We start from the raw sequence: 16559 nt of genomic DNA on the forward strand, positions 1-16559 counted from the left end.
GCCCAGCTGCTGCGGTGGTTGCCTGTTCCTCCTATACTGTTATTACTGTTCACCAGTCCTGAAATCTGAATGACAGTGGCCTGAGCCCTTTCAAACAACAGAAAGAAGGTCAATTTTTGTAATAAGGAAATGGAAGTGGTGGCGCCGAAGATCACTGACCCTTACAGTTTGCTGCGCGATGAAGGAGCAGTGAAGTGCGCGGGGAAATGATGGTGTAGGAAACAGCGACACCACCATCATAAAACACGGAACCGAGGAACAAGTAGCAAATGCATGAAAATGTGCATAAATCAAGGATATGCTATCAACCCTGGGCTTATTTCTGTTCTGAAACTGTGAAAAATTGGGCCCAACAGTTCTGTAGAGAAAGGAAAAGGCAAAGGGCCAAAAATGAAGTTCAAGAGTATAAAGCATGATATTTTTTAACCACGGATAATATTTAAAATATTTAGCAACTAGAAGTTCTAGGTACTGACCCATCAGAACAGGTGCTGGTCAAGGTTCTGGAGCAGGATCTGTGAGACCAGCTGCCCTGCCAGGGACTACCAGGTTAATTCTCAGATCCTGCGTAGGTCTAGGGATCCAAACTGAAGCCAGGGCAGCTCAGGAAAAGAGGTGAGACAGGAGCACGTGGAGTTGGGCCAGTGGTTGTTTATTAACTGGTGCAAAATCATTTTAGTATTTTAACATCTAGTACAGGCGACCAGTGCATCCCAGCAGTTTAGTGCTGCTTTCAGCCCTGTTCAGTCCACTGCTGTCGCCTATTCACACAGTACATTGTGGTGCAAAGAAAGAGAAGAGTAGCTTGTTAGCAGGGCTAACTGAAAACTTGTCTTTGATATCTGATGGCCTTTTCGTATTTCATGTCCTTCAGTGTTATGTCACTAAATCCTCTTCATATTCATAACCCAGGAGTTTCTGAATTAGACAAATGTGCTAAAGTCACTAATGTAATGAATAAAGTTTATTCCACTGGATAATAATGATGCTTGATAATCTGATGATTCAAGGAGGTCAAAAGATTTTTATGATTAAAAAAATGTTTTTATGATGGCATCTGAGACTTCCCTTTTACAATAAAGCGGAATTGCAATTCTGACTACATTAGATCAGACCTACCAACAACATTTACGGATTTGACAACTTTGCATTTATATTTAGCTTGTATCAGTTTAGTAGTTACAGTAATGTTAAAGGGCAAAATGTGAAATATTAGCAAACAGGATATAGAATGAAGATTTGGAAGTACCAAGACTTCAAAGGGACACAAAGACCAAATGTTAGTTATCTTCTAATATAGAGTAAAGGTGATCACTTAAAGACAATTCAGCTAACAGTGGCTAAGATTTTAAGAGCACCTGGAAGGACAGACAAGCTGTAACAAAGGCAGTGACTTCTCTGATTTTTTTTTTCCCCACGTGGCAATGGAGAAAATGCTCATCCTAATAAAGAAAAGGAGACACCTAGTCACCAAGACAAAGCCAGCATGCATGGTGGCAGAAGAATAGGACAGACTCAGTTTGCACAATGCACAAGACTAGAATGTCATTCATCTACAACTGAAAAAAACATTTAATCACATGAGCTGAACTTCCAAGCAGGTAAGTTATCATTAGAAAAAAGAAGTTTTTTTTTTCAGGCCGTAAAGAGATGACTATTTGTGCCAAATTTTCAAATACAGTTATTAAACACTCCAAAAACGCCACCACTGAACTAGACACTGTCTTTGACTTCACATGCTATCGGAAGGCAACAAGCAAATGCAGAATAAGGACAGAGATTGGTGGTAGAAATGAGTGAGAAATCGTATTTATCTATATTCTACCTTGCAATGTACCAAAAATTGAAGGGTGTTTTTTTTAATAGTCAAAAGAAGATAAACTGAAGTCTAAACTTCTTTAAAATCTCAGCCTTCAAGGGGCATCTTCTTTGAGGCCACACATATAAGGGGGCGGGAGAAAATGCCCATAAATTTGAAAAACTATGTATCCTCATACATTTCAAGTTGACATCTTAAATTAATCATAAGTGAAAATAGTTGTAAAGGATGTAATATTGACACTTTAAAATACAACTTTACATCACTCTTTTCAATGAATTCAATGGGACATAAATGCTATAGTGATTTTACACCTACCATCATCCACTGAAAAATAGATTCAACCAAGTATTCTTAAATAGTTGCAAATTTTACATGATTCTTTTTTCCCATTGAAATTGTGTTTCCATTTCTCTTTTCTCATACAATTTTATCTTACTATATTAAGTGTTTAATATTTGAAAGTTCTTTTTGTTTATGTTATCATACTTCTCTGCAGCAAAAAAAAGTCTTTAAGTTGGATTTTTTAACTTAAGAAGTATCTTGTTATCATGAGATCTTAAGTATTAAAAAAAATTCCTCTGCATGGAGGGATTTTTCTAAGTATTAGTAGCATACAATTTAACAAAACAATATATTTCAAAAATATTTGCTAAATATTATTAAATATAAAAAGTAAATTTTTACTGGAAATGCATCTCCTAATGAGATGGGGGATAATTATGGTGCCTTAACTTAGAGGAGGTTTCTACACACCAAAAGATAAATTGTCCCTCTGTTTGGCACCCTGAGAGTTTTTAAACCCTGGAGCTATTGGGAATATTGTGACGATGTGTCTAACTTTGGGGTGTAACGTGATCCTAACACCGTGTAGTCGAGCCTTCCACTGTTCAGCATGGTTCCCAGCACCCAACTGTTATTCAATTAATGTTATTTTCTTGGTCTTCTCCTTTTTCCTTGCTGGGCTAACCACTAGCCTAACAAATGAAGCTTACCCAACTCCAGAATGTTCCTTTAAATAAGGGTCTCCTCAGATAAACCTTTCCTTGATGTCACAACATTCTCTTCATAGCAGGAAATAGATTTATAAAAAGTTTTACATGTGTAGCTAAACATTTAATCAAATGGCTTACTGTAATATATACATACACATCTCTAAACCCAAGGGTATTGAAAAATTAAGTTCTATATAAGGGCATTAAAACTATGACATTTATTGAAAAATACACCAACTAAAAGAGCTATTATTTCTTTTCCAATATTAAGTGCTTACAGTATGTCAAGCAAGTAGAAACTGTGCTTGGATATACAATACCTGGAACACTTGAGTCATTTTGAAAAACAGATGGTGTTTTAGAAGGAGTCGATCTTCCTATTAGCATAAGTAGGCTGTACATTTTTCATATGTAATGACTTCTATTTCTACCCCCTGCCTGACTGTACCGCCTACTACTGAACGGTCTGACTCCACACTTCCCCACTGGTCTCTATATACTCTTCTCACATGGGGAAATGGACTCTCCCCAGCAGGTACTTGGTTTTTTTTAACAGATGAAAGAAAATTAACGGCTGTTTTTTTTTCAGCCTTAAATTGTTTGTCACTATTTTTGTTTCGTTTTGTTTTTAGTTAGAATATTCCTGCTTTTCTTCCAAAGAACTGTGCAAAGGATTTTAAAACTCTTTAAAAATAAATAAAATCTTGTTTCAGAATAAAGATTTTAGGAGAACTTCTTTGTGAAAGCAAACTATTGCATTTTAAATGTCTTTTTTGTTAGCAAGCCCTAATATAGCAACACAGCAGTAATTGCTATTTTATAATCTCCTGAATATTGAACTATTTATTATGCAAATTAGTACTCTTTGGCGTATGCCCCGCCTAGCCATGGAGTTCTTTTTTGTTTACATATTTTACTTTCGCAGCTTTTGCCAGTCAGTGTAAAGAGGCATCTTGGTATTTACTAATTCCAGGCATAAACAGATTTCTACCAGACACATGGCAGCTACTTTTTATGTCCTTGTTTTTAAATTAAAGAAAGACATATGGCAGTTTTGCAAAATTTGAAGAAAATAGTTTTTTGATAACAGCTAGAAGTTCCCTTCAGCAGAAGTTTATTCTTATCACGACTAAAGATCCCTGGGACCAGGCTACGACTCCATAATCCCCAGCAGAACGTGATAGTGTAAGAAGAGGTATCAGGTTGAATTTCACATAATTGTCATTTTGTGGGTCAAAAATGGTTGGATATTGTAATTTCAGGTGGTTCAATCAAACAATTGTCACATTCAGGGTCTTTCCTCAAAGGAAGCTCCACAACATAGACCCCCCCTCAGGAACATGCTACAGAGACACTCCCTAGGAACTATTTCCTAAATTGGGCAAAACGTCATGATACAATATTGATTACTTTCAATATATCCTACCAAGTCATTTCATGCAGTGCAGACTTGATGAGCATGCGTTTTGCTGTTCGAGTGGATGTCTTTACAATCCACCACAGCTCTTTTTCTCCCAGGAGGAATCAGCCCCATCATAGTCCCAGAAGCCTTGACAAGGAGCCAGGTTGCCCACCGTGGGCTGAAGTGTGAGGGAGTCAACAGGGAGAATGGTCTGAACACACAAAAATATGTTGACCATCTTAAAGGCTAGTACATGATCACTGTAACTGGCCCCCAAATAGTTCTATCTTGCATTTGTATGAATACACCCACAAGGCAAGCAGGGAGTATGACTATTCCCACTTTACAGATTAGGAAACTAAAGCTCCAAGACATTAAGCAACTAGCTCAGGGTAACCAGTGAGTAAATGGCATATCTAGATTGGAACTTTGTGCTGTCTCAGAGTCTATTTCCTTGGGAGGTAATACATGAAAATTTAGGATATTAGGTAGAATATCCTTCCAAATTCTCTCCTCTCCTCAGCGTCCTGCGCACATATGCCAATGAGCTAATGTGACTAGTTATGGTGGGCTGGATGTGACTGCACAGAGTCAAGCATTGCTCTACTTCTGTGATAAGGGACGAAAATGAGGAAGAATACATACTCTTCAGGGGACAAGAGAGGGTAAAACAAGAAGTAAGCATTTCATGGATCCATGGGAATGGACATCTAGAATTTTTGCATCAGTGTGAAACAAGGAAAGGGAGAAGGAAAGACCCTTCTTCCTTGGCAGAGGAAGCCTTAGGGTTGGTTCTGGGCTTTATTTTCCCCACAGCAACAGGAGTTGAACCTGCCCTGTGGACAAAGCCCAGTAATATTAAAGAATCACACACACACACAATCACTGACTGTAAGAAATTTACAGTCTGAAGAATAAGCTTGGACAAGCAAATGGAAAAAAATGCACAGCAAAGACACATGTAAGAGTTAATATGGATATTCAAATGCTTGGAATGATAGATGTCTTAAGAGAATAGCGATAAATACCTTGAATAGAAATTGGCCCTGAAAAAGCTGGAATTCTAAACAGATGCTAAAAATTTCATATAGTTGCCAAGTGCTGAAGCAGAGTAAGATCAATACATCGCACACTTCTCTTTGAGAAAAAGTGCTTACCTGTTTGAGGTGCCAAGTGGCCTGGAAATATCTAGCAACACTTGACTTTAAACTCTATTCATCTAGCTCCACTGTAACATGGGAGTCAATAAAAATAACTTGAATTTGTAGAGTAACTTTCTTCTAAGGGCTCAAAGAAAAATAAATGAGCATATAGCAGAATGTGTTTAAAAATAAAGCCCATTATCTCTATCAAAAAACATGTTGTGATAAATATTTCCACCTCAAAGTAACTTTTTATTTTTGCAGTGTTCTGGAAAATTTTTTTTATATGACATAGTTAATCAAAATGATTTTTAAACCAGTTAATCCTAAGGGCAGAAGACACTTTTAACAATCTGTAACTGTCTGTACATATTACAGCTGTTGTTAGAATATTCATTTACCCCAAAACCTATGTCCTTGTATCCCTGACGTTTTACACTATATCAGCTTGTATAGCTGCATTTGTATGGATGTAGATACTGAATTTGAATCTTACAGAAAAGTAAGATGTGAAAGCTGAAGTCATGTTAAAAATTTGTTTGGCAACCCAATCAAAATATGGGCAGAAGACCCAAATAGGCATTTCTTCAAAGAAGACACATAGATAGCCAGTAAGACTAATTATCACTAATTATTAGAGAAAGGCAAATCAAAACTACAATGAGGTATCAACTCACACCAGTCAGAATGGCCATCATCAAAATGTCCACAAATAATAAATGCTGGAGAGGGTGCAGAGAAAAGGAAACCCTCCTACACTGTTGATGGAAATGTAAATTTGTGCAGCCACTATGGAAAACAGTATGGAGGTGCCTTAAAAAACTAAAAACAGAGTTATCATATGATCCAGCAATCCACTCCTGGGCATATATCTGGAAAAGATGAAAACTCTATTTCAAAAAAATACATGCACCCTAATGTTCATAGCAGCACTATTTACAAGAGCAAAGACATCAAAGCAACCTAAATGTCCATCAACAGATGAATGGATAAAGAAGATGTGGGATATATATATATATATATACAATATATATAAAATAGACTATTACTCAGCCATAAAAAGAATAATGCCATTTGCAGCAATGTGGCTGGACCTAGAGATTATTATACTAACTGAAGTAAGTCAGACAAAGTATCACATGATATCACTTGTTATGTGGAATCTAAAATACTAAACAAATGAACTTATTTACAAAGCAGAAATAGACTCACAGATATAGAAAATAAATTTCTGGTCACCAAAGTGGGAAGCAGGGGAAGAGATAACTAGGAATTAGGGATTAACAGCAATACACTACTATATAAACAGATGAACAACAAGGACCTTCTCTGTAACACGGGGAACTATATTCAGTATCTTGTAATAACCTATAATAGAAAAAGAAATTGAAAAAGAATAGATATATATATATACATATATGTGTAACTGAATCACTATGCTGCACAGCAGAAACTAACACAACATTGTAAATCAACTGTACTTCAATTTTTTAAAAGTGATTAAAAAAAACCTCACTAATTAAATAACCCATTGTGCCTGATAATGGAAAAATTAAAGATAATGTCTTTGACAGCATAGTTAGTATCTTCATTTTTGATCCCCCATGTCCAGCATAGCAGTTAGTACAAAGTTGGTATATTAGAAAGTTTACTGATTGCATTAAGAATGGGTAAAGGAAGGAAAAAGTAATTCCAATATTGAGATTCTAAACTCAAATCCTACAGGACACCTCTCCCTTCTCAAACTCAGTAGCAATTTTCAAAAAGTCATATGCACAAAAGGGCTGAAGAAACAGGGAAGGCTCAATGACCTGGGTCCTCAGTCAGTCTGACCTCCGTATCTGCTAGAGGCATAAACCCTAATTACCCCAGGTCACTTAGGAGTAATAGCTAACCACTAGCATACACGCTTACTGTGAGCCAAGCATTGTGCTAAGTACCTACTATTTATTATCTCATTCTAGCCTCAGAATAACTCTAAGCAGGATAAATTATTATTTATAACTTTTATTATTATTCCCATTATTCCAATGAAAAAACTTAGGCCCCCACTTCACTGTTAGTAAGCAGGGGAGTCAGAATGCAAATACAGGTCTGTTGGCCGGTGCTCCTGCCCAACGAGCACACTGCTTACTGCTTGGAAATAGCCCCAGGTTGGACCTGCAGGGCTCTGTGGAGGCCCTTTTCCAAGAAGCTGCCTTAGCTAGTAACCAGAGGCCTTGTGGGACCTGGGGCTGCAGCACCTGCATTCAGTGCACAGAACACTGCCCCACTTGCTGAGCCCGTTGGAGCACCAACTTCAGCTGATCTGCAGCCATGTTTGCCTCCGGCTCAAGCCTCACAACTTCCTCTTTCAATCTTCAGCTGCCAGAAAGTCAATGGTCCATGACTAGTCGTAACCCAATTTTATAGGTGACCGGAGTCCCCGTCAGGGGTGAGAGGCTGGAGACACTAGCTTCCGTCTTCTTCCCCATGGTCACCATGTAACTTAGGGGCCCTCATATCAACTGCTAAAGTCTCACTGTGTCATCTAACTAGGGAGCATTTGTGAGGAAAGGGGCACATCCAGTTCCATCTTTTCCTTTAAAAAGGAGGAAACCAAAATTTTCAGAGTTAAGGAGCTGGCCAGAGGTTAACAGTGCCAGGACAGGAATGTAAGTATCATGCTAAGTGCCCACAAAGGTGAAATGTCAGAATGTCTTGTTTAATTTGATCCACAAACAGAATCAGAAGAGTGAGTATTGTTACAATGGACCTGCTCCACACACCGCATAAATCAATCAATCAATCAATCAATCAATCAATATCTTTTGATTACGTGTAAGGTGTCTTTGGCAGATGTTGTGGAGGATGCCAAAGTCAATTAGCCGCTTTTATTCCTAGAAACCAACTCTCCAATTAAAATCCTGGGCTAAAGAAGCTCCCAGGTCTGAATATGATCCACTGTCATAGTTCATTTGGTCCAGAATCCTTTGAAAGGACTGGCTAAACTTAGGATACCCAATGGGCGTCCTCCTGCTTAGCCAAGTCGGGTTGCTGTGAAAAGAACACAGGCTTTGGAGTTTGGGCTGGGTATGAATTAGAGAACTTTTACTTGCCTGAAGTAAGTTATTTACCTGTCTGAGAGCCACTTTTCTCATCTATGAAAGCAAGGTAATAAATATCAATCATGCAGGATGACAGGGGCACTAAGTGAGATAATCATGTAAAATGTCTGGCACTAAGGTATTCAATAGAGAGTAGCTGCAGTACCAGCACCATTATCATCGTAGTGCCCAGATCAGGTCTTAGGTCCAGATCTGAAACTTGCAGGTCTCTTGGGGCCATATGGAATGAAAGGGGAACCCTCAGGCTTGCAGGGGAGTAAAAGCAGATCAGTAGGCTCTCTCTGTGGCTGGCAGGAGCAAGAAGCGAGGACCATTTCCCTCTCTGGGTTCCTGACTTCAGCACACTTTGGTGGCAGCTTGTATTAACAGGGATTTGCCTTTTCAAGGCTGGAAAGCAATCCTTCCTGCCTCTGAGTTGGGTCCAGCTGTCATTACATGCTGTGGCAAGTGTTGGTCTCCACCTTTTAAGATTGTAGAGATATTTGAGGGAAGACTCTGCTGGTGTAAGGGTTGGAATGTGTCGTTGTGATGGTTAATTTTATATGTCAACTTGACTAGGTTATGGGTTATCCAGACATTTGGTTAAACTTTATTTCTGGGTGTGTCTATGATGGTGTTTCCAGATGAGATTTACACTTGAATCCACAGACTAAGTAGATTGTCCTCCCTGGTGTGAGGGGGCTGTATCCAGTCTGTTGCAGGTCTGAATAAAATGAAAGGTGGAGTAAGGAAGAATTTTTTCTCTCTGTTTGACTGTCTTTGATTTAGGACATTAGTCTTCTTCTACCTTTAGGCTCTGACTTGGACTAGAATTATACCACTGGCTCTGCTGGGTCTCTAGTTTACAGACTGTAGATCTTGGTACTTCTCAGCCTCCATAATTGTGTGAGCCAATGTCTTACAGTAAATCTCTTTCTCTCTTTCTTTTTTTCTCTCTCTCTCTCTTCTATTGGTTCTGTGTCTCAGGTGAATTTGGACTAATACAGTCATCCATGAAAGATGTTAGATTACATATTTCAGGAAACAAACAACAGGCGGACTTGCCAATCAGACATAGAAGGGGAAGGAGTACGCAGAGGGAGGTGTTGAGCAGTTAAATGACACACGGCAGAGAAGACAGGCTTACATGCACAGGCTAGCCAGGAAGAAAGAGAGTGGACAACAAGGGTGATTAGGTACTGCAAGCAGGTAACAAGGGCAGACCCAGTTCTGGCAGAACTTCAAGGTCAGGTTGAATATCCATTTCTCCTGAAACCTGGGGAAAAGATCGTGTCTGGAGGTAGAATTTGGGCTGAGTCATTCCATGAATTTCCTTCTGATGGGTTTATTTGACCATTTTTAGAAGTCCAGAGGATTGTCTAGAAATTAAACTGAGGTGGGATTTAATATATGCAAAAGAAAAAAAACATATCCACAGAAATCTAGGACTGACCATGATTATTCTCTATTTATATATGATTGTGTGCATCACTCAAACTATAGAAAAGTACACACTCAGAAAGTTCACTTCTTTGGAGCTGATGTCCAAACATAAAATGCTTTACCAGATATTCTGCTATTTTTTAAGACCTACTGTTTTTGTCTTGTGCTTCATAGGGGGAATCTTTCATGGAGGAAGAACTTATACTGAATTAGTGTCCCTTGTAGAGAGACAGGGTTAGCATTCCCCTTGGGTCTTCCAGAATTTGCATAGAGTCACAAGGCTGAAGATGAGAAATACCCTTGGCACAGCAATTTCCAAGTTCTACGTGTAGGACAGTAGGGTTGTATTTTAATTTTTTCTAATAGACTAGCTCTCCTAACCACCTTTGTCCATTATTCTATTCATGCAATCCATCATCAGTGAATATATGAATATTTATGTGTGGCTCTAATATGTATAGTACTTTAGCAGGCAATTCCCTTAAAGACTACTGCAGTGTTCTGTGAGCAAATATCAGTGGGTTCCCATGACCCTCTTCTAGGCCAACTTTTAACCTGATTAATTGGAATTATAGTATCTCCAGGCACATGATAGCGGGGAAACAAAACATAAGGCAGATTACCAAGACTTGGAGTTAGAAACATGAGTATGTGCCAGGATCCTACCTGCTGTAACTAAGAGAGTGAGGTTTGCAGACCTGGTTTGTTTGTGGAGAGAGTAACTAAGGGATGGGTACAGCAAATGCAACCTTGACAATGGTCGGTCATTCTAGGAAATTCTTGGGACTTCTTTGTTTTCATTTTCTATCTTAATGAACATTCACAAACTTAACATTGCCACAATCCCAAAGCCTAAGATTTATGCTTCCCAACATTTGTCATACTTTTGTGGTGTTTCCAACAATTACACATTTTATCAAGAGTTCTGTGGGGAACTCAGGTAGGGATTATATGTTTGCCCTCTGGTCCTACCTTCTCTCCCCAGTGCTGGAGAACAAGACAGAAGTCCAAGGGGTTGAATTAGGACACGCTTGGTTAGGTAAGGGGTCTGATGAATTACCCTCTTTCCCATCCATGGTCAGAACCAACTGAGAGATAGATAAGGCAATCCGGCAGAGAAAGAGCACATTGCCAGCTTCATGACTGACCAACCACAGCTGGATTCCAAATTGCAATCTAGAATTTGACTAGACTCACCACCAGGTCCTGGTATCAGGGCTGACCTCTTTACTGCACTGCAGAGAACAGCTGCATTTGTTCAGCCTGCAAAAGGGAAAATTCAGAGAAGGGCTCAGCAGGGATGGAATCCCCTGGGCCTACTCCTCCTCTACAACTCATCAATCCATGTACCCTGGTCCGTGCGCCAAAGTGGAGAGAGACCAGGAGTCTGTCTCTAAACTAGCAGTTCTCGAAGTGTGGTCTGAGGACCAGCAACATCAGAAGCACCTGGGAACTTGTGTGAAATGCAGGTTCTCAGGCCCTACCCTGAAGTACTGAATCAGGAATACTGAGGCCCAACAATCTAGGTTCATAAGCCTTCCAGGTGATTCTGCTGCCCACTTAGGTTTAAGGACCACCAGTCCAGAGAGTAATTCTCAACCTAGAATCATCTGGGGCATTCTTAAAATGTAAGGTTGTCCAGGCCTTCTCCAGACCAATAAAACTAAAATCTCTGTGGTGGGGCCAGGTCTTGGTATTTTAAATATGTGAGGTAGAGACTGAATATGAGGGCTTTCTGGGTATTGCAGATGTTTAAAACTAACTCTTTCATGGACATGTTTGTTAGTGAAGAGCCCTCTTCCCAATCCTACCTCAACCCCCCACCCTCATGGCTGGGGATCACCCTTCTGTAGTTACCTAGAGCGGTAGTTCCCAGCTCAAGGCAACTTTGTCCCCAAGGGTACATTTGATAATGTCAAGGGATGGTTTTGATTGGCAGGACTGGGACAGGGCATGTAACTGGAATCTAGTGGGTAGAGGCCAAGGAAGCTGTTAAACTTCCCACAATGCACAGGACAGCTCCTCACAACAAAGAGTTATCTAGTACAAAATGCCAGTAGTGCCAAGGCTGAGAAACTCTGCTCAACAGCATGTATTTCTGAATCTACCATGTACGCTAGATGTATATACTAAGGTTTGGCTGTAATAAAACTGCATCTTTAAATGGTTATCAAAACCCTTTCCTCTAAATTAGACTAACTTTTCTCCTCCCCATGAAGAGTGAATGAAGAAGGTTCTGGATTTGTGATCAACATTTCTTCAGTTATCTCCCTTATGACTGCATCTCAGTGTAGATAGATGTCTAGGTTATAGGCTGACGAAGGCTATCCGCCATGTGGGTTTTCTCACTGTGTAAAACACTTTGCAGAGTGTCCCATGCAGACAGGCATTGATTAATACTATTCAATGATGACTAAATTAGCTTTTCCTCGTTGGGAAAGACAACTCTTTTAAATGCAAGTGCCACTGTATCTCCTCTTAGTGTAATTTCAAAAGCATTTTATTATGTGCAACTTTTGTATCCATATTCTATAATTCTGCATTGAACATTTCTTGCTGTATCATTGGAATCCCAGAGCAGCGTTGTCAAGTGTGCTCAGGTGATCTCAAGTGTGTGCTGGGCTCCTTTCCACTCTCTTTCATTTAACACGTTCAATAGGATACCGATATATTTCCTGCTAAGTGTATTCTTTAAATTCCTGCTAAATTTATTGCCAGGGCTCTTAGTTAATCTGAATATCAGATAAATAATAAATAATGTTTTATTATTAATCATTATATTATTAGCATTTTATTAATAATTATTATATTATTATTAATGCTTGTCCCAAATAAATAAGCTTAGGATATACTAACCTTAAAATATTTATTTGCTGTTTATCTGATATTCAAATTTCATGGACATTTCATGAATTTTCCTTTAATATATACCATCTCTTTGAGAAAATTAACATTCTTTTTTCAGTAAAATTACTAGAGAATTTTCTATTATAACAAGGGCTGATATTCAGATGGTACATACTAGGAGAGCCATACTGTTTCCTAAAATATCAATATCTTCCATATACGTTAGGAATAGGCACTGCTCTGAGCCTCCTAAGTGGTCTTCCAACCTTCCCCTACTTTCTTCTGCGTCAGCAACTAAAGGGTTAACAGCTGGCACTTGGGTAGGGTCACCAAGACCTGGCTCAGGTACCTCCCCCAACATCCATTCTGATTGGTCAGTGCCTATATACACTGCCGCTGAATGTTTTTAATATCGTTCCTAAATACAACTCTCAATTTAAAGCATACAAATGAGTCCCCGAAGAATCAAAATATAATTACATCCCGTGTAAGTATTTGAATAAATATATTTTTAAAGTCAAGTACTTTTTCACCTCATTTTACAACCATGTCTTCTCCTCATCTTCCTCCCTCCTAAGTAAACGGTGATGGTGCCTCCTTTTTCGAGGTTGCTTTTGCTACCATAACAATTCTCCAGCTTTCCCAGGGGATTAGCCGTGGTGCGATTTACTTTTCAAGGAGGGCCCATTTATCTTCCCCCTGACAAATTTCAACACATGCACAGCTCTAGCATGAACATTTCTGCAGATTAATCCCTCACCCTTCTCAAAGAGAAGAATTATTCTTAAACAATCTATTTCAATACGGAGTTCCTGGTGTGAAGTTAATTTCCACAAACCTTGCGAGCGTGCTACCAAACACCATGTCAGTTATTCACTGAGAACAGCAGAAGCCCTCTGTCTTGTAGTTTTTCATCGTATTGTTTAAATGTAAACAGGAAAGAAAGACCAAAGCATGCTTTCTTAAAAATCAGTGTTTCCTGCAAGCTCTTGGAATGGTTTCTGTATAACCACAGTCTGTGGTCGGTCATTAACTATCAATAAATATTTATTCAGCATCTACTATACTATCACTACAAATACACAATATACTATGAAAGGTAAATTTTCATATGGGGGATCAGACATTATGTGGGTCTGAAAAAAAAAGCTATGTAAAATTAGCTATGTGTTCAGATCAGTATGCTAACAACTTAAAGAGATAAATGTGTTTTATATAGCATGCCCATATTTTGCTGTTAGAAGAAATTAACATTTGACTATTAGGAACAGCTGAAAAATATTTAATAGGGCAAGAACAGAGTAATATACCCTGGAAAAATTATCAGGTACCACAAAGACATGATGGGGAAAAGCAAGTAAGAACAGATAAAACAGAAAGAGAGCTAGGGGATGGCCAGAAGCTGAATATGAATCACCAATTCAGTGCTATTGTGATAAAAGTCAATATGATACCAGCACAAATCAATAGGAGTAGAGTAGGCAAGGCTGAAACATAATTCTTCTTCTCTCCTCCCCATTAGTCAGAGGGAGGAAAGTATCCTGTTTTGGACAGCACACTAAAAAAGCTGTGCAGAACCCAACCACATTTAAAGAAGAGAAAGCCAACGAGCTAAAGGGACTGAGAAGGAGCTGACAAGAAAGGTGAACACATTGCCAAAAAGTGGCTTCCAGATGACTTGAAGGCCCTTTTTAAGTATCTACAGTTTTTGAGGATTTACAGTTTTCTACAGTTTTTAAGTATCTACAGTTTTTTTCTGGCCAGTGACTCTGATGATGGAATGTCATATAAGAAAAAATGTCAGTCTAAAATGAACCTTATAGTCATTTTTGCTAGACATAAACTCTCACTTGACAGGACAGTAAAACAATAGAGTAGGTGCTGCTCTAACACAAAGATTGCCACATGCCCATCTCAATATTTTTAATTTAAAAAAATTTAAAGGCAATCTTTATGAGTTAATCATCCATATGAGGGTCATAGTCATATTCAACTGTACCATAATTGTTCACAAGACTCACACACCTACACGTGAAATGAGCATTTTAGTATAAAGTGCCCAGAATTCTGTGCAACAAGGGCAAGCTGGGAATAGTTGTGCTATACTCTAGAGCTATTTTTCAGTAAACACACGTCACTAGTACAAAAGCAGACCAAACCCCTCTCCCGTTGACACCTACATATGCACACAGTTCCACTTCTGCTCCTGAGCCAGGGACACAGCCATCCCAGAACTGCACAAGAGTTACACAGAGTCTAGCTACATTCTCAATCATCTTGCAAACTTGATGAAGAACAAGGAGATTGTATATAATAAATATTGATATGTGGCATGCATATTTTTGTTATTGATAATGGAAAATTATGCTTATTAATCTGACTAACTTTCTGGCTAACTACTCTCTTATGGTTCAATTTTACAGTTCACGGATATGCAGGCCACAGTGAATTGGGTAGTAAGGTGATGGTCTGTTATGATGTGGCTACAGCTTTTTCCTTTACAAGTCCCTTATAAGGATTTTTTTTAATATTAAAAGATAATGATAGCACTTTCAGCTTCAGTTTCACTTTTCTCTCTTTCCCAAAACTCCTTACTTTTACACAGTAATATTATGCTCATCTGAATATTAAGATACCCATAGAAGGAAAGGTAGGCTCTGTGGTCTGGATTATTATTTTTAGGATAACATAGAATGTTACTTTGGTACAGAAGATTACCATGCTGATGGTTCTCATCACTGCTTGCTGGGACCCTAAGAACATACTACCTCACATCGAAAAGTTCCTTTTTAGTACTAGAGAACCATTTCTAGTCTTAGATGAAATGATTGTCCATATTTCTCCAATTATAGCTGCACTAATACTTCAGCACATACCTATTCAGCTATTTTGTCACATAAGCACTGTCTTGCAGTGGTCTCGTGCATACTCATTAGATGAGCCAAGGAACAAACCCTCCCTACCCATCCCCAGCGTGACACAGAACAATTGAGTGTGCAGAGGCCAAGGGGTGAGAAATATCCTGCTCTTCTCCCATTTATAGTCACACTCTTGTCTTCCTGAGACTTCTTAAGGAAACATCTTGGCAACTCCCATAAGTCAGTTACTCATGAATATTAAAGAGGAATTGGAATTAAAACAAGTGACTGTAGGCGTTGTGACAGTGTATACAGAGCAAATACTGAATGCTTACCAGGGTTCAGACATTGTGTTAGATACTCTGTGGGGATCTAAAGAAAAATCAGAAACAGATTCCAAATGGAAAACCCAAAGTGTGGGATTTGAAATACTGATTTTTGAAATGAGCTTTTTATTTTCAACCAGATTTCCTACAGAATATTTTTTGTCTTGAGATAGCTTCAATTCCCTTAACACAGGTTTTCATATATTTCAAATTCAAAACCTACACAAATAATAATATTTAGAAAACACTATGAACAAATGATGCTACATGATCTTCTGACAAGTGGAAACATTCTTCACAAAGATCAAACTGAGGGATTGTATTGATTGGGAGAGATGTTTATTTTTACTCACCAACCTTCACCACTGAGAATCTTAATTCAGGGTATATCATGACTTTCACCTGAATGACAGATGGTAAAAATAGCCTAACATATGTTTTTGCGTTGATGTGTAAGCACTGCCAGATAAGTGTCTTGATATTGTCCGAGGTCTCCTATCTTATGACAAAGTGGCTGACTAAGGGGACAAATACTTACTAGAAATAACTGAGTTACAATATTTTGGTCAGAGAGAGACATGTGAGTCCTTATATTTCAGCCCTTTCCGTTTTATTTAGTTTTGCATTTTGTCTTATTGTAT

The 16559-nt window shown here is 38.6% G+C and overlaps 1 long non-coding RNA gene across 3 annotated transcripts in view; it reads right to left on the reverse strand.

Moving 5' to 3' along the window:
- The window catches only part of LOC140697408 (uncharacterized), a 296177-nt gene that overhangs the window by 190207 nt on the left and 89411 nt on the right, over positions 1-16559 (reverse strand). For all 3 annotated transcript variants that reach the window (XR_012074416.1, XR_012074414.1, XR_012074415.1), the window contains exon 2: positions 11085-11150. This is a non-coding gene — a long non-coding RNA (uncharacterized lncRNA). The remainder of the gene's footprint in view (positions 1-11084; positions 11151-16559) is intronic.

Source organism: Vicugna pacos, chromosome 7 (genome assembly GCF_048564905.1).
Source record: "Vicugna pacos chromosome 7, VicPac4, whole genome shotgun sequence".
Lineage (NCBI taxonomy): Eukaryota > Metazoa > Chordata > Mammalia > Artiodactyla > Camelidae > Vicugna > Vicugna pacos.